This window comes from Equus asinus, chromosome 2 (genome assembly GCF_041296235.1).
Source record: "Equus asinus isolate D_3611 breed Donkey chromosome 2, EquAss-T2T_v2, whole genome shotgun sequence".
Classification (NCBI taxonomy): Eukaryota; Metazoa; Chordata; class Mammalia; order Perissodactyla; family Equidae; genus Equus; species Equus asinus.
Window position 1 is genome coordinate 129428707 of NC_091791.1, and position 25758 is coordinate 129454464.

Consider the following 25758-nt stretch of genomic DNA (forward strand, 5'->3'; position numbering starts at 1 on the left):
GAAGGACAGGAAGAAAAGGAGGTTCTCGTGGTCCTCTGAGGTGCAGAAATGATCTCTTTGTGATGAGCATCTCTAGGAAAGGAGCAGTAGTAAAGGGGTGGGGCAGGTGGGAAGAGAACGTTGGTGTGCAAGCAGGTGGCTGCAGGCAATGAGTACTTGCACTCTGCTGGTCCTGACACTAGGTTGGGCCAGGGACCAGGGCTTTGGTATTGTCTCCTGTGAAGCCTTTTGCTTCTTTTATTTTCTTACTCCATGTTCCAGGCCCCACTGCTACACCTGTACCTGCTGCAGGCTGATATTGACTGATCTGGAACCTTAGAAGGAACTGTCACCCACATTTGTCCTTGTGCCAGTGGGGTCTAACACTTGCGTAATGGTTAACAGACCTCACTTTGAGAGATGCTCAATTTCAGTATTCTGCCACTAAGTGAATACTTTCCTGTGTATGGATTGATTTTTTTTTTAACTTTCCTTTATAGTTAAGAATGATAATTTATTGAAGTTCTTAATTATTATTTGGTCATTTAAATTAGAGAATGCACATTTTTAAAAGTCAGCAAATATTCTTTAAGTATTCACTGTATGCCAGGCACTGTGTTGCCGAGAGAACATAAAAAAATTCAATGTATATTCAAGATTCTTTGAGTTTATTTTTCTTCTGTTTCTTTTCTCTAAATTTAAAAATCACCTGAAATTATATTTAGGAACATAACAATACCATTTTTAAATAGTATATAGGTTATTGAAATATTCAGAATAGCTTATATGAGTGTGTAAATTAAATTATTTGTGTTCAGTATTTTATTTGGCTACTAAATAAGTATTCTAGTTTAGAATTTAGATACATGGCCATTTATGTTCCTGTATTAGGGTTTTTGTTTCTTATATTGGTTTATTTCATCAGGATTTTTATAAAAATCAATGTTTTTCTTTAACATTAATTGTTCTATTATTTTACTTTTTCCTGTGTAAGTAGAAGGAAAAATGTGATGCAATTTTAAAAGCATTTTCTTTCATTTAGTGTTAATACCATTTAAGCAGAGATATTCTATAGACAAAAGATCAGGAATGACAAGATGTCAGAAAATCTTGGTTTGAGTCCAGGCACTGCTATTGAAAGCTCTGTGATCTCGGGCAAATCACTTCGTCTCAATAAGTTTCAATTCTTCCTCTTGTAAAATGGGGATAATACCACTTGCCTTTCTACCCTACCGGAGATTTTAGGTACTAAAAAGAATGAAAACATTTTGGAAGCTATAGAACAATATAAATAGAAATTTAAGCAATTGTTGTTATTTATCAGTTAAACCATTACTTTAGTTTTTGTTAGGTGTGCCTAAAATTGTACTGGTCAGGTTCTGAAAATACAGAAAATGTTGCTTTCATCTTTATGAGGTGAAGAGTAAAGTTTATTTTTTATACGTAGAATAACAAGGTCTTCTGAAATTCTGATTTGAGTTGCTTTTCGTATTGATTGCATGAGTGGAGAATAAGCAGAGTACAACTTTTGTTTTTGCACAAAGGAGTTTTGAGTTGGTTACCTAATTAAAGTGCAGTTGAGATGGAAAAATCCTATGTAAGGTGACAAAATACATGTTTTTTCCCCATTAAATTTGTTATCAAGGCGTAGCACAGTGAATGAGAATCTGAGATTTAGTGTTTTGCAAGCTGTGGAAATCATTACGCTTGTGCATTTGATAAAGAGTTGAAGCTATGGTGAGTATTTTATATTATGACTGTTAGGAGCTTCTCATTCCATGGTATCGCTCATAGCTATTAATGTACTCTTTCTACTGGTTAATACCAATAGGAAGAATCGTGGCTTCTTTTGCTGGAAACACGTCTTTGGAATTCTGTTGTCAGAGACTCCATCTATTTGTATATATTCCATCGTATAAGAGAGTATACGTTGAGAGTAAACACGTCAGCAAAATTCAGTTCCACTAATATTTGGCAGACTTTTTTTTTTTGTCTGAACACTTTTATTGTCTTCCTTCATTTTCTCCTGTCCTAGGAACTCCTAGGAACTGTTATCCAGCCCCCTTGTGGATTGCTCCACCTTGGATCCAGTATCACCTATTGGCAGGCTATTGGTAGTTTTTAGCCCATAAGTAGCTGAGATTTAGAAAGAGTTCTCTTGTCTGTCTAGGAGAGTGAGGTTCCTATAGGATAACAAACATATTTATGGTCTATTCACTGTACTTTCAACAAATATTTATTTAAATATTATGTGTTTACCATGTGCCAGGTTCTTTTCTTTTCTTTTCTTTCTTCTTTGTTTTTTTTTTTTTTTTTTGGCTAGATTTGTGTGGTGGAAATGGAGACTATCTTATACCAAATTCACTTACTGAATTTCTCTAGGAAGCCCTGCCAACCTGATCCCGGGGTTATATCCTTAGTCCTAGTTTTCCTCAATGAACTTTGGGTGGAATAATATGTATTTAAGCTAGTTTTTCATTTGACCCATGTTCCTCCTTTAATCTTTATATGTAGAATCAAACTGGAGTTTTGTGCTGTGGAAATTGTCACTGATTTCAGAGTTCTTTGCTTCTGGTTTTCCCAAGCATTATGATTAGGTACTGAAATGGCAGTAACCTTTATGACCTCTTTCATGCTTCATTCTTCCCTAAACGTCCAGCCTCTTTTTGTGACTAGAAAAAGTCAACCCCAAAAGAGGTGACAATTTTGCAAAAACATGTCTTTTTTTAAACTAGGAGAAATTTCAGCTCCCTTTTTGATTAACTAATTTTGACATTCATATAATTTTCTTTCTGAGTTTTAAAATAACCTTACATTTTGTTTCCTTAATGTGGTTAAATGTTAGATTTTTAACATTTTAGGATCAGAAAGGGCCTTACCTAGTCCGTGGCTAGATGGCCTTTAAGCTTTTCAACTACAACCCACAGATAGAAATACATTTTTCTATTGTGATGCAGAGGTGTGGTAGGCAGAATTCTAGAAATAGGCCCCCATGATTTCCTCCCCTAGTCCCCTGGACTGTAAATGTGATGAGATAATATGCCCATTATTATGTTATGTTATATGCAAATGAGATTTTACACATGTAACTTAAGGTTACTAATCACTTGATTTTGAGTTAGCCAAAAGGGGGATTATCCAGGTGGACCTATTCTGATTACATGAGCCCTTTAAGAACAGATTTTTCTCTGGCTCATAGCAGAATTGGAAGCCAGAGAGATTTGAAGGACAAAAAGGACTTGTCATGTTTTTCTGGCTTGAGGATGGATGGGGCCATGTGCAAAGGTATATGAGTACCCTTAAGGAACTGAGAGAGAGGCTCTGGGCTGACAGCCACCAAGGAAACAGGGACCTCAGTCCTACAGCTGCAAGAAACTGAATTCTGCCAACAACCTGAATGATCATGGGAGCAAATTCTTCCCCACATAAGAGCATAGCCTGGCTGGCACCTTGATTTTGGCCTTGAGAGACCCTAAGCAAAGAACCCAGTTGGCCCCACCTGGACTTCCGACTTAAAGAACTAAGCCTCTAAGTTTGTAGTAATTTTTTACACAGCAACAGAAAACTAATATGCAAGACTATTTTGCAACCGTATCGAGAAATTCTGTGGAAGAAATGGAAATCTTTTTTCTTTTTTCTTTTTTTAAAGGGGAGGGGCAGGGCAGGCAGCCTGGGCTTCACAAAGGGATATTTGAACTGAGTTTTAAGGTCAACCATAATTCCGAGTTTGTTTTTTTTTTTTAAAGATTGGCGCGTGAGCTAACATCTGTTGCTGATCCTTTTTTTTTCCTTCTTCTTCTCCCCAAAGCCCCCAGTACATAGTTGTATATTCTAGTTGTAGGTCCTTCTGGTTCTGCTGTGTGGGACCCCACCTCAGCATGGCCTGATGAGCGGTACTAGGTTCACGCCCAGGATCTGAACCAGCGAAACCCTGGGTTGCTGAAGTGGAGTGCATGAACTTAACCATGGAGGTGGCCCCAGAAATGGAAATCTTATAAGTGAAAAAATCTGAAAAAAAATATAGGTACAACCTGATAATAGTCATAGAAAACATTAACATGGGAAAAGACCAGCAGGGGATATACAAAGATGATAGTAATTATGAATTATGAAATTTTTATTTTCCATTTCTTTGTTATGGTATTACTTTTCATAATTAAAATAGATTTATATTAGTATAATTGATAATAAACTTATTTATGTAAACTAAGAACTTAATTTTATTAGGGAATTTATTACTGGGAACATGCAAATTCATAGGCCTGAAAGACTTTTGCTGGCAAGTGTTACATGTGAAAAACTTCTGAATGTTTTCCCTAATTTTTCTTAAATACTCAATATTATCATTATGATAACTGGTAGTAACAACCTGTAGATAATAAACTGAAAACCCTATATTCCTTAACATTCACCATGTCACTAATTTGCTGAGGAAATAGCTTTTGCTGTCCTGTGTTGACGAGGAGAAGCAGAGGCCTGCACATTTTTTGAAAAGAGATTCTGTGTAGAGGTCTAGGAGTGGCCGTTGGAAAAGTAGATTTAAAGTTGCTTATTATGACCTTAAAAATAAAAATGTGAAAGAACTTGTGCCTGTTACTACTTGTCTTCAAGACACTTTAAGTAATTTAGCCTTATTAAAGAACTTTCTTGCAAGGGGTCCTGTAAGTTAAGCTTTATTAATCAGAGCTTTTTCTATACACACGGTGAGGAAATAGGACAGCAGGTCTCCTAATTGCTGAGATCTAATCGCATTCCTGCTGTTAAACTGTTTTGATGGCGTGGGAAAGGGTGAGTCACAAAGAAGGAAGGAACTGCGCTTAGGACCCATTATAAAGACTTTTGGGTGTGGCGGTGTGTTTGGGTGTACTCGTAAGACAAATGAAGTGTCTCATTTAATGCAATGAGGCTATCATGTCGGGGTTTTTTTTGTTGGTTCTAACCTATAAGATAAACTTTCCTGTGTCTGCTCCTGAAGATACCCCTTAAAGAGAACAATAACTAGAGAAGGAATACTATCGAGTTGTGAAGATGAAATCTCTCCTGTAGTTACTTTTGTATGAAACAGATTTATTAAAACTAACATTCCTAACCACATAGTATACTGTTGCTTTTTAATGCTCCTGGGTGGCAACATTCATTTGGTTATTTAGCAATAATTGGAAAAAATGACTAAAATGATAACATTTCCATTGAAATGTGAATATACATGCTTAAAAATTGTAAACCACTTTTAAACACAAGACCAATTTTGTAAAGGACAGTGTTTTGGAAGTTTCCTGGAATGCCCCTCTTTTCCACCTTCAACAGTCTCAAAACTTTCGAGAGTTCCAATGGTATGCTTGTAGGTGACTCTTTCTTTCCGCTGGGCCTCCCTTGTTCCCTGTTTGGTACCATCACTCTAGCAGACTAGGCAGGTCCAGTGGTTTTTTGAGCAGACACAGAGATGAAGATGAGAAGGGTGTAAGTCCCGAGGCTTAGTACAGGGCAGACCTTGGGGATGTGGAAATTAGGGTGCTTTTTGTTGTTGAGTGCAATTCCTGCTGGATTGGAGATGATATTAAAACAGCAGGTGTTTGGCTCATTTCCCAGCCCTCAGAGTGAAGTCAGTCTCTCCTTAAATTTGGTACCCTAAGCACTTCGCTCCCCTCGCCCTGGTCCCGGCCCTGCTCCTTGGTACATCACTGGGTTAGCGAGTTACCCCATTTTCTTTTCTTTTCTCTGAAGGGGAAACTTTATTTTTGCCCAGAGAATCCAGAATGAGGGTCTTTAAATTGGTTCTTGTATCTATGACTTCACTTGGCCAGTGCTATCACAGATTTGTATATGAAGTGAGTTAGAGAATATTTTGTTTACAAAGATCACAAGGTTTGAATTATATATCCATGTTAGTAACATACGTATTGTGAAAACAGTTTAGATCAATAAATATTTCATGACTGTGACTGCTAGGTTTTTTTTTAATTGTCCAGGGAATATTCTGATTTATTTTTTCCCTCCTTTTTTATTAATACTTTCTATTCCTGTAATTGGTTACAGAGGCTTTCTTTGGTGTGTTTTACATTTGCAATTGGTATTAGAGTGAGAGGTGGAATTGGGAGGTACATTGCTGTTGTCATGAAATGGGAAGAGAGGAGGATTGGACATGAACTGTAGCTTTGAGACAGAATTTTATATGTGGAGATTGAGAGAGAAATAACACAATGTTTGATTGGTCTATTTTAAATAAATAAATAAAAATCAATCTGGGACTTATATATGCACCACATATCAAATTCTTGAACCAATAGTATTAATTTAGTTTAACTTCAGACGCAATTATCTTCTTTCATGTTGACTTCAAAAATCTGGTAATATTTTTGATTAAATTATATGTTAGCAGGAATCTAGGTATTATCAATGGAATTTTGAATTTTAAGTATGTAAACTCTTAAGAATTTGGTATACATCTTACATATCTATAAGTAAAGTTTGCATTCTAGAATTAGTTGAATAGCCTTTTTAAAGTAAAAGTTTATATTGGCTGGAATAAGACCAAGTTGTTTTTACCTTAATTCATACTTTTATAGCAGTGGCTCTCTACTATGGGTGATTTGGTTCCCTAGGGGACATTTGGCAATGTCTAGAGACATTTTTTGATTGTCACAACTTGAGGGGGTCCTGCTAGTGGGTAGATGCCAGGGTGCTGCTAAACATCCTACAGCGCGCAGGACAGAGTAGCAAAGAATAGAAAAAGAGTAGCAAAGAGTATGCTTCTAAGCTAATGAGAAAATCAATGCTGTGTACAGTTTTTCCAGTTTCCTCTGTGCCGCTCATCTATTATATATCTTGTAACTGTTTGAATTAAAAGTTTTGTTAGGGGAGACCCAATTCCTTGTTGTGGGGGGAACGCCTTTGTCACCTTGATAATTGCACCTCAGGCTTGTTTAAGCAGAAACTCAATCTTGATTAGATTTGAAGATGCTGAGTTACACTGAAAGTTCACTGAGGTATTAAGTGTCATCTTGATAATGTATAAGGAGAAGTAAGTAGCTGACTATTGGGCTGGATACTTCAGTCCAGTCTTTCCCCATAAGGAAGCAAGTTTATCAGAAGCTTGCTTGGTGACGGTAGCATTGGAACAATGGGAGGGAATGATACAGTTCAGCTGTTTAAAGCCATGATGTTTTGATGACTTGGTGTACCTGTCATCTTCCTTGGATTGTTCCTGTATGGTCAGTGCCAGAATTCCTGAAAACTTTCCCTCTTACTGCACCTCTGCTCTCATCGGGCACATTCGTAGGTACTTCAGTTGTGCCCCTAGTCTTGGTTTCTATTGCTTGGTTGAATGATAATGTAGGAAATATATTGCTGAGTCAGATCGCAGTCCATCCACCTCCATGGAGAATGTGGCAAATTAAGAGATTTATCACCAGAGGTCCTTCCTAAAGTTGGAAGGAAGTTGTGAAAGTTGAAAGATTTCCTTTTCAAACAGGGAGGAGACAGGTTTACCAGAAATTGTTGGCTACCTCCTTTCATAACCATTAACAGCAAATGTTCCCTGTGGCAATTAAAATGACTACACTTTTCTTCCATTTTTGACTACTGCTTTATCCTCAGGAACCAGGGAGGTCTGTGGACATTCTTGGTCAAAAGGAAAGAGCACTAAGATTGATTTATTCCTATTTGCCATGGGAGTGGCCACATTATAATGCTAAGTATTTATCATTCTTGGGCTGGATGACCCCAAGAGCTTGATTCTATTATATATATGAGATATATTTTAAAATTTCCTTTAACATAACAAGGGAAGAAATTAATTTTTAGATTTTCTATACATCATAATGCCGCTTATGGGGAAAAAATAACAATTTCTATTTTGGAGTCATAAGATTTGCTAAAAAAAATCTATTAAATAAAGGTAACTCTATCAAATAAAAATTGGAAACTAAGAGATGCATTGCAAATCTTATTGCTTTCTTTGGTTGGGGCTTTCCAGATCTCCTTTTGTTTTGGCTTGGTGTAAATGAATAGAGGAAAGGCCATTTGGGGTCAAAATTTTCTATATGTTTGGGAATGCTTACTATGTAAAGCATAAGTTTATAACAAGTTCACACTCTTTAAGGCAGTTGTAGGTATGCCTTGGTTTGAAACAGTGTGGTATAGCTACTTCCCAAAGAAACCGTGAAGCACACCTTTTAGCTGGTTATTGTTAGCTCTAATTCATTTACCACAGATTTGCTTGAAAAGCAAAACTCTCTAGTACAGTATCAAACACTCAGTTTCAGAGAAATTTTCAGTTGAATATTTGTTACAGAAAGCAAACCACACACACATTAAAATTTTTTAAATTTTAAATCAGATGTTAAAGGACTATCATGTATTTGGGTTTCTGTGCTCTTAAAGATTCTTCTCTTTGAAGGGCACAAATTTTCCTGTGAGTGTGTGTGTTAATGATATTTCTGTGTATTATTTTGTATCAGACTTTATGAACACTAGCTAGCCTGAAAAGCAATACAAAGCAAAATGTTTGTAGTTATTTTAAATTTATATGGCCACCTTTTGTCTGAAATAGTCAGGTTTAGAAAGAATTCTTTAATTTCAGTAGTTGTTAATTTCAGATTATTCAGTCACTCAACAGATATTTAAGTGCCTGCTCCATGCAGACGAGTGGCTAGGTTGTGAGGATACAGTATACTCCCTGCTCTTGAGGAACCTGTAGACAGACACATGGGGGAGACAATGTGACACTGCCAACACATTTAAATATAAAGCGACTGCTCTATGGAATAAACTCTATGAAGGAGAGCTGTACCAGAATATACAATAGGAAAGGCCTGACATGGTCTGGAAAGTCAGAGAATTTCTCTGAAAAAGTTGAGCTGAGATCTGAAAAAATGAGTCATTATTAAGTAATACAGAGGAAGGGAATGTTCTTCCCAGGTACCCTGTGAGTCTTAGAGGTCAGGTTAAGGATTTTGATCTTGAGAGCAATAGGAAGTTATTAAAAGAGTGTAAGTACAGTAAATTTACATTTTAGAAGTTACTGTATTTGACTTTGATAGCTATATAGTAATTCTTCAGTAGTTGTGCTGTCCAGCCACAACTCAGAATCTTGGTGGTGGTGGGGGTGGTGGTGGTAGTAGCAGTAATACTTAACTGACATTTATTCGTATTTATTCTGTGTCAGCACTTTGGAGCATACCCAAAGTATAAATATATTAACTCTAATTCTTATAATTATCAAGATAGTTGATAATAGCCTCATTTTACAGATGAGGAAACTGAAGCCCAGAAGGAGTAAGTAATTCTACCAAAGTCATTAGCAAATAAATGATCAAGATGGGAACTTGGTCCAGGTTTTTCTGGTGCCAAATCCCTGTTGGCTAATAGGAGTTCACTCAAAAATTGTCCGTTGTACAACTTTTGGCCAAATTGTACCTTCAGACAGATTCTTAAAGATGTTTTCAGTAATGATAAATTAGTGCTTCTATGAGTTTGATTTTTCAAACCAAATTGAATAATAATAAAAAAGCTTCTCTTAATTGCCAGCAGAGGGAGCCAGAAAGATGGATATTTTAATAAGCTTTGGAATTCTCTGAGTTAGGAATATTCATTCATAAGCAATTCTCATGAACTCATATTAAGAATAATAGTTTAAATGAAATATATATATAGTATGTTCTCATTTTGATTTAAAAGTAAATTTGTCTGAAATGGTGTTTCATCAGGTATTGCAAAGAAATCTGGAAAGACATATAATAAAATAGAAAATTATTGTTATCTCTTAATGGTGGTTTTGCTAGATTGTCTTTTCCTCCTTTTTTTTGAATACTTATTAGTCTTGTCTAATTTTTCTACTATGAATATGTATTATATAATAAAAAATAACTCATTTCTGGTTTATATGAGCCATGTAAGGGCTATTAAATGGTTTATAAAGTATTAAAAATGTTTGTTCTTTTAGTTTAAAATGCATCACGCATCATTTTAATGCATTGTTAATTTGCTTGGGAAGTCTTTTTCGTATTGACAAGGTAAATTTGGGCCATCATTTATCTGAATCTTTAAAATTCTGAATTACTATAGTCTAAATTTCAGAAAATTTATTGAGTAGAAATAAAAGATGTATTGTTTTAGATTCTTGGTTGCCCCGTTAATAATGTTTTAGAGTATAAAAGAAAAAATTCACTATGAATAATATATTTAACAGGATTCAGACTTAGAACTGAATTCATGGTATTAGCTTTCTCTTGCATCTATCTTATAGAGTTGGTAAATAATATAAAATCAAGTTATCACTTTTATGGAATGATTACTAAGTAATCTCTAGGTTTTTTTTGACAGCATGGTATAGAAAAAAATTGAAGTTTAGATTTAGATAGTCTTGGGCAAGCCCTGGTGGCCTAGTGGTTAAGTTTGGCATGCTCTGCTTTGGGGGCCCGGGTTCGGTTCCCAGGTGCGGACCTACACCACTCGTCTGTCAGTGGCTATGCTGTGGCAGTGGCTCACATACAAAAAAGAGGAAGATTGGCAATGGCAGTGGATGCTAGCTCAGGATGAATCTTCCTCAGCAGAAAAAAAAGAAAAGAATTAGTCTTGAATTTGAATTTTAACTCTGTCACTTGGTAACTTTAATTTTGGCAAGTTACTGAACTTTCTCTTCATATGGAAAATGAAGATGGTAATAAAAGTCTGTTTTTTTTTTAATATTAAGCACTTTTTTTTTAAAGATTTTATTTTTCCTCTTTCTCCCCAAAATGCCCCTGGTACTTAGTTGTATATTTTAGTCGTGGGTCCTTCTAGTTGTGGCACATGGGATGCTGCCTCAGCATGGCTTAGATGAGTGGTGCCATGTCAGCGCCCAGGATCCGAACTGGCAAAACCCTGGGCCGCCCAAGTGGAGTGCAAAAACTTAACCCCTTAGCCACGGGGCTGGCCCCCAAAAGTCTGTTTTGATTATAGTCAAGGACTATGTGAAGTATGCGTGAAGTGTTTATTATTAATAATAAATATTAATTTATCAGGTTTGCAACTTTAGTTTTATTTTTGCCACCACCTTACTTCCAGCAAGTAAACTGAACTGATTTATCCTTTATAGAATCTATATTTACCCATATCCATAGCTGCTGTAGAAACATAGATCCTTCACTAACTATACTCATCTACAACCATAGGCATCTCACACTATATTCAGCTATCAAAATAATAGCAGTGCATCTCATAATTCCTTCTCTTTTTACCTTTTAATTTGATTTCTGTATTAATCAACTTTATGTCAGAAACAACCTCCAAATCTTGGTGGCTTATAATAACATTACATGTAGACTTTAGGCTGCCCATGCAGAATGGCTGTACTCCATGTGTTTTCATTCTAAGACCTAGACTGAAGGTGCAGGCTCTATCTGGACTGCCATTTGCAAGATAGTGAGAACTCAGAGGGCTGGCTGAAACTTGTGATACCTTGTAAAGCTTCTGCTCAGGTGTGGAGTGCTTCATGACTGCCAAAGCATGTCACATGACTAGGCTCAAAGTCAGTGAGACACAGGGACAAATATTCTTCCCACAGGAAGCACAGACAAAGTATAAATCAATGGGCAGGAATGTATGAGCCTCTTCCAAAGGTGGGAGTGGTAAATGGTAATATAATCTACCACAATCTGTCCTCTTGGTCACAAATGTTAACTTTCTTTCCTTTTACATACAAAATATATTTACCCTTCCTCAAGGAAAATACCTCAGGAATTTTTTCAGTCACATTAGTTTTAAAGTCTAGAACCTCCTTAAAATTTCTACATCGTTTATGTATGTAGATTTTCTTAATCCAGAGACCAGTTATCTTCTACCCTCCATCTCCCCAACGTGCAGTGGTGGAACATGGATAGGATATCCACAGTAAACATTGCTGTTGAGGAAGGGGAAGAATTGAGGCACACATCAATCGCTGGTCCCTAACAGTTGTGAAAATCTTGTTGGGTAAATGTAATGAGGGCTCCTTTTCTTGGCACTAGGGGATGTTTCTTGATTAGGCCCTGGTTTTGCTCTGGGTGTAGCTCTCCAGTCCATTGTTTTCCATGGCTCTTGGCTGTGCCCTCCATGAGGTGTTTCCTTTAATATATCATTCCTGTCCATATTGGAACAGATTATTGGAGGGTATGCCCTTCTTGGCTGGGGAATAAGGTAAGAGTTGAGCAGCTTTCCTGGCCTACATGTTGCCTGTAGAAATTTGGGGGCCCACAGATGAGGGAGAGTAAAGACCCTTAACTCATGCTGGGGTTGTTTTGGAAGTTGTCTTTTCTTTTCTTTTTTTTTTTTTGGAGGAAGATTAACCGTGAGCTATTTACTGCTAGTCCTCCTCTTCTTGCCGAGGAAGCCTGGCCCTCAGCTAACATCCGTGCCCACCTTCCTCCACTTTACACGTGGGACGCCTATCACAGCATGGCTTTTGCCAAGTGGTGCCATGTCTGCACCCGGGATCCGAACCGGCGAACCCTGGGCCACCAAGAAGCAGAACGTGCACACCCAACCACTGTGCCACTGGCCCAGCCCCTGTCTTTTGTCTTATTATCTCTTTGTTTTGAGTCAAATCTGTGTGCTAATAACTATATCCTCAATTCTTCGAGATACACGTTTTTCTCTAGAGTTCAGTACAGTTACCTTGAGCTTATTGGGCTTCTCTGGGACTACATCCTTAGTCTCTTCCTGTGGAGAGTGCCCCTCCGAGCTAATTTTGTCCCACTGAAAGGGTTACTGGGTGAAAGGAAAACATTTGTTTCCTTTACTCATGACTCACTGAATACTTCTACACTCCAAGTGTGTGTGGGTTTTTCCACACTAACCAATTCTCTAGTTCTCTGTGGGCACTCTGTGGGTGTCCCACAATAATTCTAACGCTAACTACCCAAAGTTAGCTCAGACCCCACAGGTTAAGGGCTCAGTCCCACGAGGCTGCCCCCTCCCACTTTGGACACCCATCAGAAGTCCAGTCTTTTCACCAAGTTATCTAATTTTTTATATGCAGTGGTCTTATTTACCACTATGTTATGTGGTTTGCCATTTTTCCAATCTCCAAAAACAGTTTTCTTGCTGTCTGCCACCCAGTTCCAAAGCCTACATCACATGTTTTCATTATTTTTGCTGGTAGTGGTTAAGGTAGCACCCCACTTCTGGTACCACTTTCTGCATTGTTCAGCTTTGTTATAGTAATTACCTCTGAATTTCAGTGGCTTCTCACAGTAAGAAACTTTGATTTCCTATTAACTTTATGTTATAGACTGTGGATCACTCTTTCTGCTCCAATTTGTGGCTCCCCTCCAGAACCAAGGCTGAAGAGACAGCTCTTATATGAGATATGCCAGTCTCTTCCCAAAGTACTAAAGCAAGAAGGCTGGCCCAAACTCAGATTGCTGCTTAAAGTTTTTGCTTAGCTGTGATGTACATCACATCTGTTCACATTCTCTTGGCCAAAACATATCACATGGCTGATCCCAGAATCAATAATCTAGGGATGTCTGTTCTTTCTGTATGAGACAGGCACAAGTCACATGTCTGGATATATATAATCATTTTGCAAGGAAGCAGGGCAGTGAATAATCTCAAATAATAATAGGGTCTACTGTAACTTTCTCACTTAGTTTTGGATGATGCACAAAAAATAAGATATATCCTTTTTAAAATCTAAAAGGATAAAGGATGTATTACCTTAATATACTGCACCAGTCAGGGTTCTCCAGAGAACTGGAGATATCTCCTATTAGGTCTGTCTATTTACCTATCTATAGAGATATTTATTTATCTTAAGGAATTGGCTTGCATGACTGTGGGGGTCGAGGCAGGCCAGCCAGCTGACAGACTGGGCACTGGGCAGTATTTCACTGAAACAGTTAGGAAGCAGAATTGCTTCTTCTCCGGGAATCTTCATTTTTTGCTCATAAGGTATTCAAGTGATTGGATGAAGCCTACCCACATTGTTGAGGATAATCTCCTTTACTTCAAGTCAACAGATTTTAAACGTTAATCACATCTACAAAATACCTTCATAGCAACATCTAGACTCAAACAACTGAACACCATAGCTGAGCCAAGTTGACACAAAAATTTACTATCGTATATACATAGTGCTATTTTGCAAATAGTAGAATATGAATAGATAGAATACTTTCTAATAGGTTTCATGGTAAGGCAGCACACAGATTAGATTGATCACAGCTAATGAACCAGGTGTATTTTGGCAGAAGATAATTGAGCACCTAAAATAGCGGGCGGCAAACTATGGCCCACTGCCTGTTTTTATAAATAAAGCTTTGTTGGAACACAGCCGTGCTTAATCTTTATATATTGTCTATGACTTCTTTCATTCTGCAATGGCAGAGTTGAGTAGTTATAAAAGAGACCATATGGCATGCAAATCCTAAAATATTTACTATCTAGCCCTTTACAGAAAATGTTTGCCAAGTCTTAAAGAATACATGGAAAAGGCACTTGTAGTTCTTGCTCTGCCGTGGTCTGCTCCTGGTTCAGTGTTTCCATTCAGGTGTGAATGTATACTGATTAAACATTACAGTAGCAATGTTTTATTGTTTAAAGCCACAAATTTTATTAGATTCATAAAAATTAATAATTCCTTAGTTTTTTACTGCATAGCCATTCAGATTTTCTTTTAGATCTCATGCTGAGTTCAGCTTTTGTGGATAAAATACATATGAATGCTGTTAGTTTTTCAATGAATACTTGTGTATCTTTAGTAATGAAGAGAAAGTACTTTTTCTGTAAAAATTTTATCAACTTTATATTATTACAATTACAGATTTCAACGTATGTATCTATTTTCCTCTTTTAAGAAGGTAAAAAGGTATATACCCAGCTCTTCTTTTTTTTTTTTTAAGATAATGGATTAAAGAAAGTATTATTTCTTACTTTGATTGCTCTTGTATGATGTCTATAAAATTGAATTAGACTACAAGATGTATTTGTTTCCAAACGAAAGACTAAATTGCAGCTTGAGTTAGTGGAGAGAGTCTAGGCCCTGGATTCAGAGTCTTAGGTTTAAATTTAGTGCCTTAAAACAACAGCTATTTTATTTGCTGCTGACTCCCATGGCTCAGCAATTTGGGCTGGGCTTTGCTGCATGGTTGTTCCGCTGGTCTTGTCTGGGGTTACTCACGTGGCTGCTGTCATCTGGTAGCTCTTCTAGGGTTGGATGGTCTAAGATGGCCACACTGATATGTCTGGCACTTCATGCTGGCTGGCACGGCTGGTGGCTGGGCTCTTTTCTCTCTCAAGCTCTCATGTTCTAGGAGGCTAGGTTGTTCACTCTATGGCAGCTGCATCCCAAGAGGGGAAGCTGCAAGCTCTTTTGAGACCTAGATTCAGAAGTTCTAGAAGGTCACTTCTGCCTCATTCTGTTTGTCAAAATAAGTCACAAGTCCAGCCCAGATTTAACGGATGAGGAAACAAATGCCATCTCTTGATGGGAAGCATGGCAAAGTCACATTGCAAAGGGATGGGCTTACAGGGGTGAAAGGAGTTAATAGTGTTCACACAATCCATCACTGTAAATTGCTTAGTTTCTTTATACCCTGTTTGGAAAGTAGAAATAACAATAAGAAGAACTCTTCAAGTCATGAAATTTAACAATTATCTATAAAAAACACTTAGAAGTATTTCTTAAACAATTTTGAAATTGATTCCTAATTTTAAATGCTATTTTTTTTATTATAGACCTAAATATCATGAGAGTATACGTTCTTTCTTATTGTTAATTTGGACATGTATTTTTTTTGTGTGTGAGGAAGATTGGCCCTGAGCTAACATCTATGCCACTCTTCCTCTATTTTGTGTGGGATGCCAGCACAGTGTGGTTTGATGAGCGGTGCTAGGTTAGCACCCAGGATCCAAACCTGCGAACCCTGGGCCACCAAAGCGGAGTGTGCCAACTTAACCATGACGCCACTGGGCTAGCCCCAGGCCATGTATTTTTGATATAGGGGACATATAGTAAGATTCGCTAGAAGGAGACCTTGTGTAAAGTAGCTGAGTGGGAAGAGTTGTGCATTTGTGTAGAACTATTATTCATTTAATAAATAAAAAGAAAAGTAATTAAATTTGATGTGCTTACAAAAACATACATTTTTCCTATAACTCTCTGTTTTTATATACATAATTTTTATATTTCCCATTTTAAATTTTAAAAGTATTGGCTAGTAGTATAAGGTTTGTTATATTGAAGAGTCTTTTGAGTTCTAGCAAACATATTTTTGTTTAGCTATTGTTTCTTTGCAAAGCTGAGAAAAGATAGAAAGCCAAAGGAACAAAAATATCTCTTATTTTTCATTGTGGTTAAACCACTCAGAGGCTCTTTTATAAGTGTATCTATTTTCGTTTTTACTTTGTCAAAAATAAACACAGAATGCTTCCTAAATCTGTTCTGTTTTGACACATACATATATCAGATATATTAGTGAGTCATATATATATATATACAGGTCAGACAGTGAAAAAATGTTAAAACTCACCAGAGATAGTACTCTGTTCATTGGTGTGCTTAGGGGGGTCTGGGAAGCATAATAGACCCACCTCGGTTTTCACCTTTATATTTTAAAAATTTCACTCATGACACTTAGGCATTTAAAGAACTCTAATTTGAATTTTTTTTTCCTATAAAATTTTCTAGGAACAAAGTTTATATTTATTTTTCCTGCATAACCAATTGCTTAACATTTTAAAGGAGTTATTAAATAAAATCTTATCCATCCTGAGAGCTCTATTCTTGTACGATATACATTACAATCTGTTGTGTTTAAGATCTATATTTTTACTTTGAAATTTAATGCTTCTTCTAGTGAGGAAGAGTGAAATGAGTAAAATTACAAAACAAATAGTACTAATTAAAGTTGGAGAGGCAAGTTCCTGTCTGTCTTTTTAATAAACTCTTTTGGGTGCCTAGACAGTTCTAATAAAGGAACAAATACCTGCAATAGGGACGGGTAGACAGTCTGGTATTTATACAACAGACTAGAATAGAATCAAACCGGGTGGTTAGGAAATCTTATCAAAGCAGTGCTTTCTTAGTCTTTGCCACTCTAGTTCTTTAAAGTTTTTTTCAGATTTCATAGCCACCTTTAGTCCTGAAGATTTATTATTTAAATTATCATTATTATTACTATTATTATCTTTTGTCTTTGACATTTTTATGTGGAGAAATCCAATAAAGCACGATTAGCCTTTTATTGTCTTGGTCAGAAAAAGGATTGATAGGGTATAATTTTCCCTTTCCTCTGTTTTTCCATTGAATCCTAACTGTATAATTTCAAATCATACAGTGGAGGATTTGAGAGGATAAAAGAAGTGGATGGGGCATAATTAAATAAGGATAAAAAAATCAGAAAGGAAAGAGAGTCAAGAGTCAGGGAAAAGGAGCTGGATGGACGCTTTTGTTTTCCCAGGTTATTTTAGCATTCTTCTTTCCTTTTCTATTATGTAAGCTCTAATATGCTCTTATATAAGAGGGAGGAATACATAACCTTTGAACTAGATGGAATGGGGGAAATATTTCTGACTATAATCAATCTAATGAACTGTAGAACAGTTCTTAATTGTGCAGCCTAATCTTCACGGAATGTTTATGCCTTGTGAGCTCTGCTTTCTGCTGTTTGCTCAGTTTTCAGTTGTGGTAGAGCTTGTCTTGGGTAATGGGGAATGTTAATGATTGTGGGGTGCTACAGAAGCCTGTTGTACTTTATTTCAATTAGATATTTAGGGGAATTTGCCTAAACGTACATGTTGTTTAGTTTTTATTTAGGGGTTTTTCTCCCCCTCAGAGAAGACTTTAGTTGTCTCCATGTTCTTTTTCTTTTCTTTTCTTATTTTTTTAAGATTGGCACCTGAGCTGACAACGGTTGCCAGTCTTCTTTTTTTTTCTTTTCTGCTTTTTCTCCCCAAATCCCCCCAGTACATAGTTGCATATTTTAGTGGAGGGTCCTTCTAGTTGTGTATGTTCTTTTTCTTGAGGAGCCTTATGTTGAGGATGTGATGGTGAAATTCTGTTTTTTGGGTGCTATTTTTCTTTTATGGTGGATTTTTTTATGTAGTTCATTGCACAGTTTGTTTAGGTTTCTAGGTCTGAGGTGGGTGAGGTAGATTATAATATCTATTATGTTAAGATAGCTGGTTGATCTTATAAACATTTCAAGGCAAATTGAGATTCCTCTGGTTATTGTTCAATATAAATTCTTGGAAGTGAAAAAAAATAGTATGTTAAGATGAATTTTTTTTAGACTTGATTCTAAAGTAATCAAAAGAACCTTATGAAAAACAGTTGCCTTAGGCCCCGAAGAAGTCCCTTTTGAAAAATGTTTACGACAAAACTGGGGAATCCCACATTTTAGATCTGGTGGTGACTGTCTTCCCCTCTACCTCATCTCGTTCTGCGATCCTTCTTGCTCATTATGTGTCAGTATACAGGCCTTCTTTCAGACATGCCAAGCTCCTTTCACTAGTTGTTCCCTCTGCCTGAAATGTAAATTCTCACAGCCTGCCTCTTCTTTTTTATTCAGATCCTGTCATCAAACATCACCTGCTCAGAACTTTCCAGGTTGCCCAACCTAACAGTCTATCCCCAGCATTCCTGTCACATCACCTTTCCTATTCTCACTTGAGTTTCTTGTTTTCCTTAATTGTCTTTTCCTGTTAGAACATTGAATTCTATTGGATGAGAGACTTTGATATGTTTATGGCCTTGATGATGATGATAGTTTCATGGGTGTATGCTTATCCCCAGACTCAATGAGTTGTTTACACTAAATATGTACAGCTTTTTACATGTCAATCATGCCTCAATAAAGTGCTTTAAAAAAAAGAGACTTTGGCTGTCTTATCCACTGCCATATCCCTAGTGCTGCCGTGCATGACAGGTAGTAGGTGCTTTATAAAAGTTTACATACAGAGGGGCTGGCCCCGTGGCCGAGTGGTTAAGTTCGCGCGCTCCGCTGCAGGCGGCCCAGTGTTTCCTTGGTACGAATCCTGGGCGCGGACATGGCGCTGCTCATCAAACCACGCTGAGGCAGCGTCCCACGTGCCACAACTAGAAGAATCCACAACGAAGAATATACAACTATGTACCGGGGGGCTTTGGGGAGAAAAAGGAAATAATAAAATCTTTAAAAAAAAAAAGTTTACATACAAAAATGTGGACGTTTTCATCCTTTTTTTGCTATAAAGGACATCTAAGTTTATCATGTTTAAATTTTTTAAAGATACTTGCATTTTTACATCAAAGATTTACTTTCAGATGATTAGAGAAGTGGAAATATTGGAAAGCACTGGACAAGAAGTCCTAAGAGGAGGATTCTCTAATCATTCTGTAACTAACTGCAGTTGCTTTACAGGGAACAAAATCCCATATTCTCCTAGTGACTCAATTTCTGCATGTGTAACATTAGAAACTGTTAATGTTTCATGTGATGAGGCTGAGGAGGTAGTAGGTTTAGGCATATGTAGACTCTGTTAAGGAATTTTGTCTTTATCCTAGAAGAATAGAAAACTACTGAAGGATTTTAAGTGATGGTAGGACAGGGTATATGGAAGGGAGTAGTAGTGGTGGTGGTATGATTAGGTTTCCCTTTTGGGAAAATCTCTGACTACAGTGTGGAGAACACAAGGGAAGGGATCAGAATGAATATAGACAGACCGTTTAGGGGATGAATGCAGTCAGTCATCCTGGTGAGGGATGGTGCTAACTTGTAGTAGGTTAATGTTGATGGTCATGGAGATTAGCAGATGGATTTGAGTAATAATAGGGAAGTGAAATCACCAGGATATGGTGATGGAGGACCAAGGAGAGTAAGGTGTCAAGACTGATTTCTAGGTTTCTGTCTTGTATAACTAGATGGGCCAATGGTATCATTTCCTGTGTTAGTGAAAGTTGGAAGAGGGTCAGATTTTAGGAGGAAATACATGTTTTTAATTTGGGACATAGAGATACTTTTAAGACATTGAAGAAGAATTGTCCAGAAGATATTTAAATATATGGGCCTGGAGGTTAGAGAAGCATGGGTTGCAGATATGTATGTGAGTCATTTGTGTATAGATTTTAATTGACATATCATGAATACGAAGGGCTTAGGAAACCATAAAGGGCTACAGGTTGTGTTTGTAGTTTCCTAATTTGTAGTGCTATTTCTAACCTGGTGATTTTTTATTCCTCTTTTAGTACATGGTTTAGTCATTTTTTTCTATGAAACTTTTCTGTATTTTCCTCTTTTGAACCACTTCTATCCCTTATATGTAATTATTGAGGTATTATTGCCCCGTATTATGATTATGTGCTTGTTTACATACATATCTGTCTTTTTATACTATAAGATCAACTGAGGAAAGTAACTGAGTTTTATTCTTATGAACTGCCTGAGGCCAGGTCTCACGTCTGTTTTGTTTCCTGTGGTCCCTATCCAGTACCCAACATGTGACATGGCGCATATCAAATGATCGTATGTATCTGAATGTTGAATGAAGTATTTATATCCCTTTAGACATTGCTCAGTAAATTTTATTAAATAAATTATCCAATCTTCTGACAGTTCTTCAATACTTATTTTATAAACATTATGTACAAGGCAAAACTCTCTTTCTGCTTCTCTTTATTTTAGGGTTTTTTTAATCTTGGGGTTCATGGACTCCGTATTTGTAAAGAAGAGATCAGTGAGCTCCCTGAAAATAAATGTAAATTTTTCTGAATATGTGCTTACATATAATTTTTGAAAGAGGGTCCATTGCTTTCATCAGATTCTTAAAGGGGTCTATGACACCAAAATTGTTAAGGTCTGTGAAATAGGTACTTTTGTTCAGCATGACTCCTCTTGGTTTTAAGCGGTTTTCTATGAAAGTTTTGCTGTCGTCTTGTATATTTTTCTTTTGGATAATGTATCATAAATTTCCTTTAGGCTAAAACTGGTCGGCAAATCATTTTATCTGTGATCTGTTAAGTCTCTCCCTTAAATATAAATATTTTATATGGATTTGCATATATTTTAAAGTCTACTTGTTTAATTTGCATCTATAAATTTCTTCTCAGCTGACTTTCTATCCTAAATATTGAATAAATGATGCAGCTGTTGGACTCATTCAGGTTTTAAAAAAAAATCTTGATTAGACTTTTTAACAGAAAAGAGATTAGAGGTTAATATAAAAAATTTTTAATAGTGGTCTTTTCCATATGGTGGAATTATATGTCATCTCTATTTTCATATATAAACATAAGTGTATTACAGATCTTCTACACTGGACATGTATTGCTTTTAAAATTTTTTATAATGTCATATAGTTTCTAAAGAAGTTATGAATTTGCAATTGATATTAAAATGAGGGAGTCACTGTCAAACTTTTAAGTGATTTCCTTTGTATTGATTTAGAGTTTAAAGTTATCATCCAGTTAGGTCTACCTAGTGAAATAACTGCTTTGTGTTAGAATGTTATATTTATTCTTTAGAAACAGCTATATTTTGACTTTTACTGTAACTGCTTTGGCTTGCTGCATTCTGAGTTTAATGAGTATTTCCTTTTCAAACCAATGCAGTACTCGAGTATAGAAATTTATTTGCTATAACATATGGTAAACGTTAACGCTCCTCAAAAAACTTACTGCTTCTTTTTAGAATGCTTTCATTTGATATCACAAGGCTTGTCTTGTAGGTATATAACTGTGGACTCACCAAGATATGTTGAAATGTTAATAGTTTCATTTGAGTTCAGAGAGGATTGAGTGGAAAGGATGTGCTGTGTTTCCTGCCGTATTAATGAGTTAGTGAAAGGCCTTGGTTATAAGCATATAATATAGTTAAAAATTTATACGTCAACCAGATTTATTGGTCTCTGTATCAGAAGTGCATGAAATATACAGAAGTTGAGAGAATAGTTTAGTGTAATGAACCCTGATGAACCTATAATTCAGCTTTAACAATTATTAACCTGTGCCCAATCTTGGTTCATCTATACCCTCACCCCCTTGCTTGTGTTTAAAAAAATTAATATTAATTATTGCTAAGGATACTGTGAGAGATTGCATTTCTTTTGTTTTATTATTTTTAATTGTGGTAAAAAAACACAATTTAGCATCTTAACCATTTTAAGTGTACAGTTCATTAGTGTTAAGTATATTCACATTGTTGTGCAACTTATCACTGGAGTTTTTTCATCTTGCAGATCTTTGTAACGCTTTACCCCTTAAAAAACAACTCCCCATTTCTCTCTTCCCCCAGCCCCTGGTAACCACTATTCTACTTTCTGTTGCTATAAATTTGACTACTTTAGATACATCATATAAGTGGAATCATACAGTATTGTCTTTTTGGGACTGATTTATTTCACTTAGCATAATGCCCTCAAGATTCATCCATGTTGTAGCATGTGACAGAATTTTCTTCCTTTTTATGTCTGAATAATATTCCATTGTATGTCTCTACCACATTTTGTTTACCTATCCATCCATCAGTGGACATTTAAGTTGCTTCCATCTCTTAGCTATTGTGAATAATGCTGCTATGAATATGGGTGTGCAAATACCTTGTTGAGGCCTTGCTCTCAATTCTTTCAGATGTATACCCGGAAGAGGGATTGCTGGCATACATGGTAGTTCTATTTCTAATTTTTTAGGGAACTGCCATCCTATTTTCCATAGTGATTGCACCATTTTTCATTCCCACCAACAATGCACAAGGGTTCTGATTTCTCCATACCCTTTCCGACACTTTTCTTTTCTGTTTTTTAATAGTAGCTATCCTAATGGGTGTGAAGTGATATCTCATTATGATTTTGATTTGCATTTTTCTAGTGATTAATGATGTTGAACATCTACTTCTTGGTCATTTGTATATCATCTTTGAGAAATGTTTATTCAAGTCCTTTGCCCATTTTTTAATTGGGTTGTTTCTTTGTTATTGAGTTGTAGGAGTTCTTTATATATTCTGCATATTAGCCCTTTATCAGATATATGCTTTGCAAGTATTTCTTCCCATTCCATAGGTTGCCTTTTCAGTCTGTTGATTGTGCCCTTTGATGTACAGAAGTTTTTAAGTTTGTTGTAGTCCCATTTGTCTATATTTGCTTTTGTCGCTAGTGCTTTTGGTGTCATACCTAATAAATTATTGTCAAATCCAATGGCATGAAGCTTTCCCCCTATATTTTCTTTTAGAAGTTTTGTAGTTGGATCTTAAATTTAGATCTTTAATCACTCTGAATTAACTTTTGTATGTAGTCTAAGATAAAGAAGGGTCCAACTTCATTCTTTTGCATGTGGATATCCAGTTTCCCCAGCACCATTTGTTGAAGAGACTGTACTTTCCCTATTGAGTGATCCTGGCACCTTTGTCAAAGAAAATTTGATCATATATTTGAGGGTTTATTTCTGTGTTCTCCATTGGTCTATATATTTGTCTTTATGGTAGTGTCACACTCTTTTGATTATTGTAGCTTTGTAATATGTTTTGAAATCAGGAAGTGTGAGGCCTCCAATTTTGTTTTTCTTTTTCAAGATTATTTGGTTATTTGGGTTCCCTTGAGATTCAGTGTGAAATTTAGGATGGATTTTTCTATTTCTGCAAAAAATGCCATTGGAACTTTTAAAGGGATTGTATTGAATTTGAAGATTGCTTTGGGTAGTATTGACATCTTAACAATATTAGGTCTTCTAGTCTATGAACATAGGATATCTTTCCATTTATTTGTGTCTTCTCTAATTTCTTTCATCAATGTTTTTTAGTTTTCAGTGTATAAGTCTTTCACCTCCTTGGTTAGGTTTATTTCTAATTATTGTATTATTTTGATGCAATTGTAAGTGGAATTGTTTTCTTAATTTTGTTTTTTGGATTGTTCATTGTTTGTGTATAGAAACACAATTGATTTTTGTGTGTTGATTTTGTATCCTGCAACTTTGCCGAATTCATTTATTAGTTCTGTTTTTTGTTTCTTGTCGATTTTTTAGGGTTTTCTAAATATAAGATCATGTCATCTGCAAACAGAGATAATTTTACTTCTTTCTTTCCAATTTGGTTGCCTTTTATTTGCTTTTCTTGCCAAATTGCTCTGGCTAGGACTTCCAATATTCTGTTGAATAAAAATGGTGAGAGCAGGTATCATTATCTTGTTCTGATCTTAGAGGAAAAGTTTTCGGTCTTTCACCATTGAATATAATATTAGCTGTGTGCTTTTCATATATGACCTTTATTATGTTGACATGGTTTCCTTCCATTTCTAGTTTGTTGAGTGTTTTTATCATGAAAGATGTTGAATCTTGTCTAATGCTTTTTATACATCAATTGAGATGATCATGTGATTTTCATTCTTAATTCTGTTAATGTGATGTATTACATTGATAATTTTCTTATGTTGAACCATCCTTGCATTCCAGGAATAAATTCCACTTGGTCATGGTGTATAATCCTTTTAATGTGCTATTGAATTCAGTCTGCTCTCCTGATTATTTTCATTATTTTTGAAGCAAATACCAGACATAGGTAGTAAGCTAATAAACAGGTAAATGTGATATAATGGCAGATGCTGATAAGTATTATGAAAAAAAGTAAAATAGGGCAGGAAGATAGAGTGGTGGGGGTAGAGTGGGACTGGAGTTGTTTAGATACAAAGGTTTTAAAAGGCCTCTGAGGAAGTGACGTTTGAGAAGAACCTGAATGCAGATAACGGAAGAACTTTACAGGCACAGGGGAGAGCAAAAGTGAGAATTTGCTGGGAGCTCTTGGAAAATACCTGGGAAGGGAGGTGTGTGAACAGGAACAGGAGACTAAGTTACAGATGCTGGGGAGGCTCAGGATATCTGCACTATAGGAGGGCACATAAGTCCTGTCTTCTGAGTCTTAGCACAGACAGCTCCTTATATGGCTTTTATTGCTTGTTACGGGTTTCACCCTTTCTTTTTATTTCCTTTGCTTTTGCTGTCCTATTTCTAGAAAGAATGCGCTTGCTTTGTTAACCAAAGGACGGGGCCTGAGTTCTATCCCAGATTTCCTCTGAAGAAGGATGAGATAGAGTGGGTGGAGTCTCTGGGTCTAGCCAAAATCCATTGTGATGTCTAATGTGATTTGGGGAAAAATATTGTTTCAAAAATAATACATTATGGTGTGTGACCTTATATATTTTATAATTAGACTGTGTGCCTAATATTTTAAATTTAAATAGCAGGAAACAGATTTCTTGATGAAATTCATAACAGAATTTTTCACTGGCAGCATGATCTGTAGTATAGTAGTTACCACCTTCCTGTAAGCACTTATGTTGGGATGTTTTGCATTCCCGTGAAACAGTTTTCCCAAATCTTGCTTTTTGGGGGAAGTGCAAATTGCTCTCATACTATTGTGGTAACTAGAAAGTAAAAACACCCTGGAGCTTGTGGATGTTTGTTACCATCCTTAATATATAAAGTATGTTGATACAAGTATGTTAAACATCATAGAATGTGGAGAAGTTGTCTGCTTTGTCCCCAAATGGAGTTTTATTTACAGTCTAACTTAGTGTTTAATATGCATTTATTTGTTTAGTATTTAATTAGTTTATTTGTTTTTTTAATCCCTGAATCCAGGTAATTTGATTTTCCATGGTAAAATATTTGCTTGTCATATCAGGCAGGGTGCTAAACTTGGAAATTAAGAATGCTGAGTTAAATTTAAAATTTGTTGAAAAGTATTCATCATAATGCTGTCTATTTAATGTCTTGGCAGTGCCTCTGGCTCTTCTCATTTAACATGTAAGGAGACAGACTGGCAGCAGTTGTAAACTGAAACCTAGTTGTATTCAGGA

At 36.2% G+C, this 25758-nt stretch overlaps 1 protein-coding gene across 2 annotated transcripts in view; it reads left to right on the forward strand.

The window, feature by feature from the left end:
* UACA (uveal autoantigen with coiled-coil domains and ankyrin repeats) overlaps positions 1–25758 on the forward strand; it is an 83024-nt gene that overhangs the window by 14599 nt on the left and 42667 nt on the right. The window lies entirely within an intron of this gene.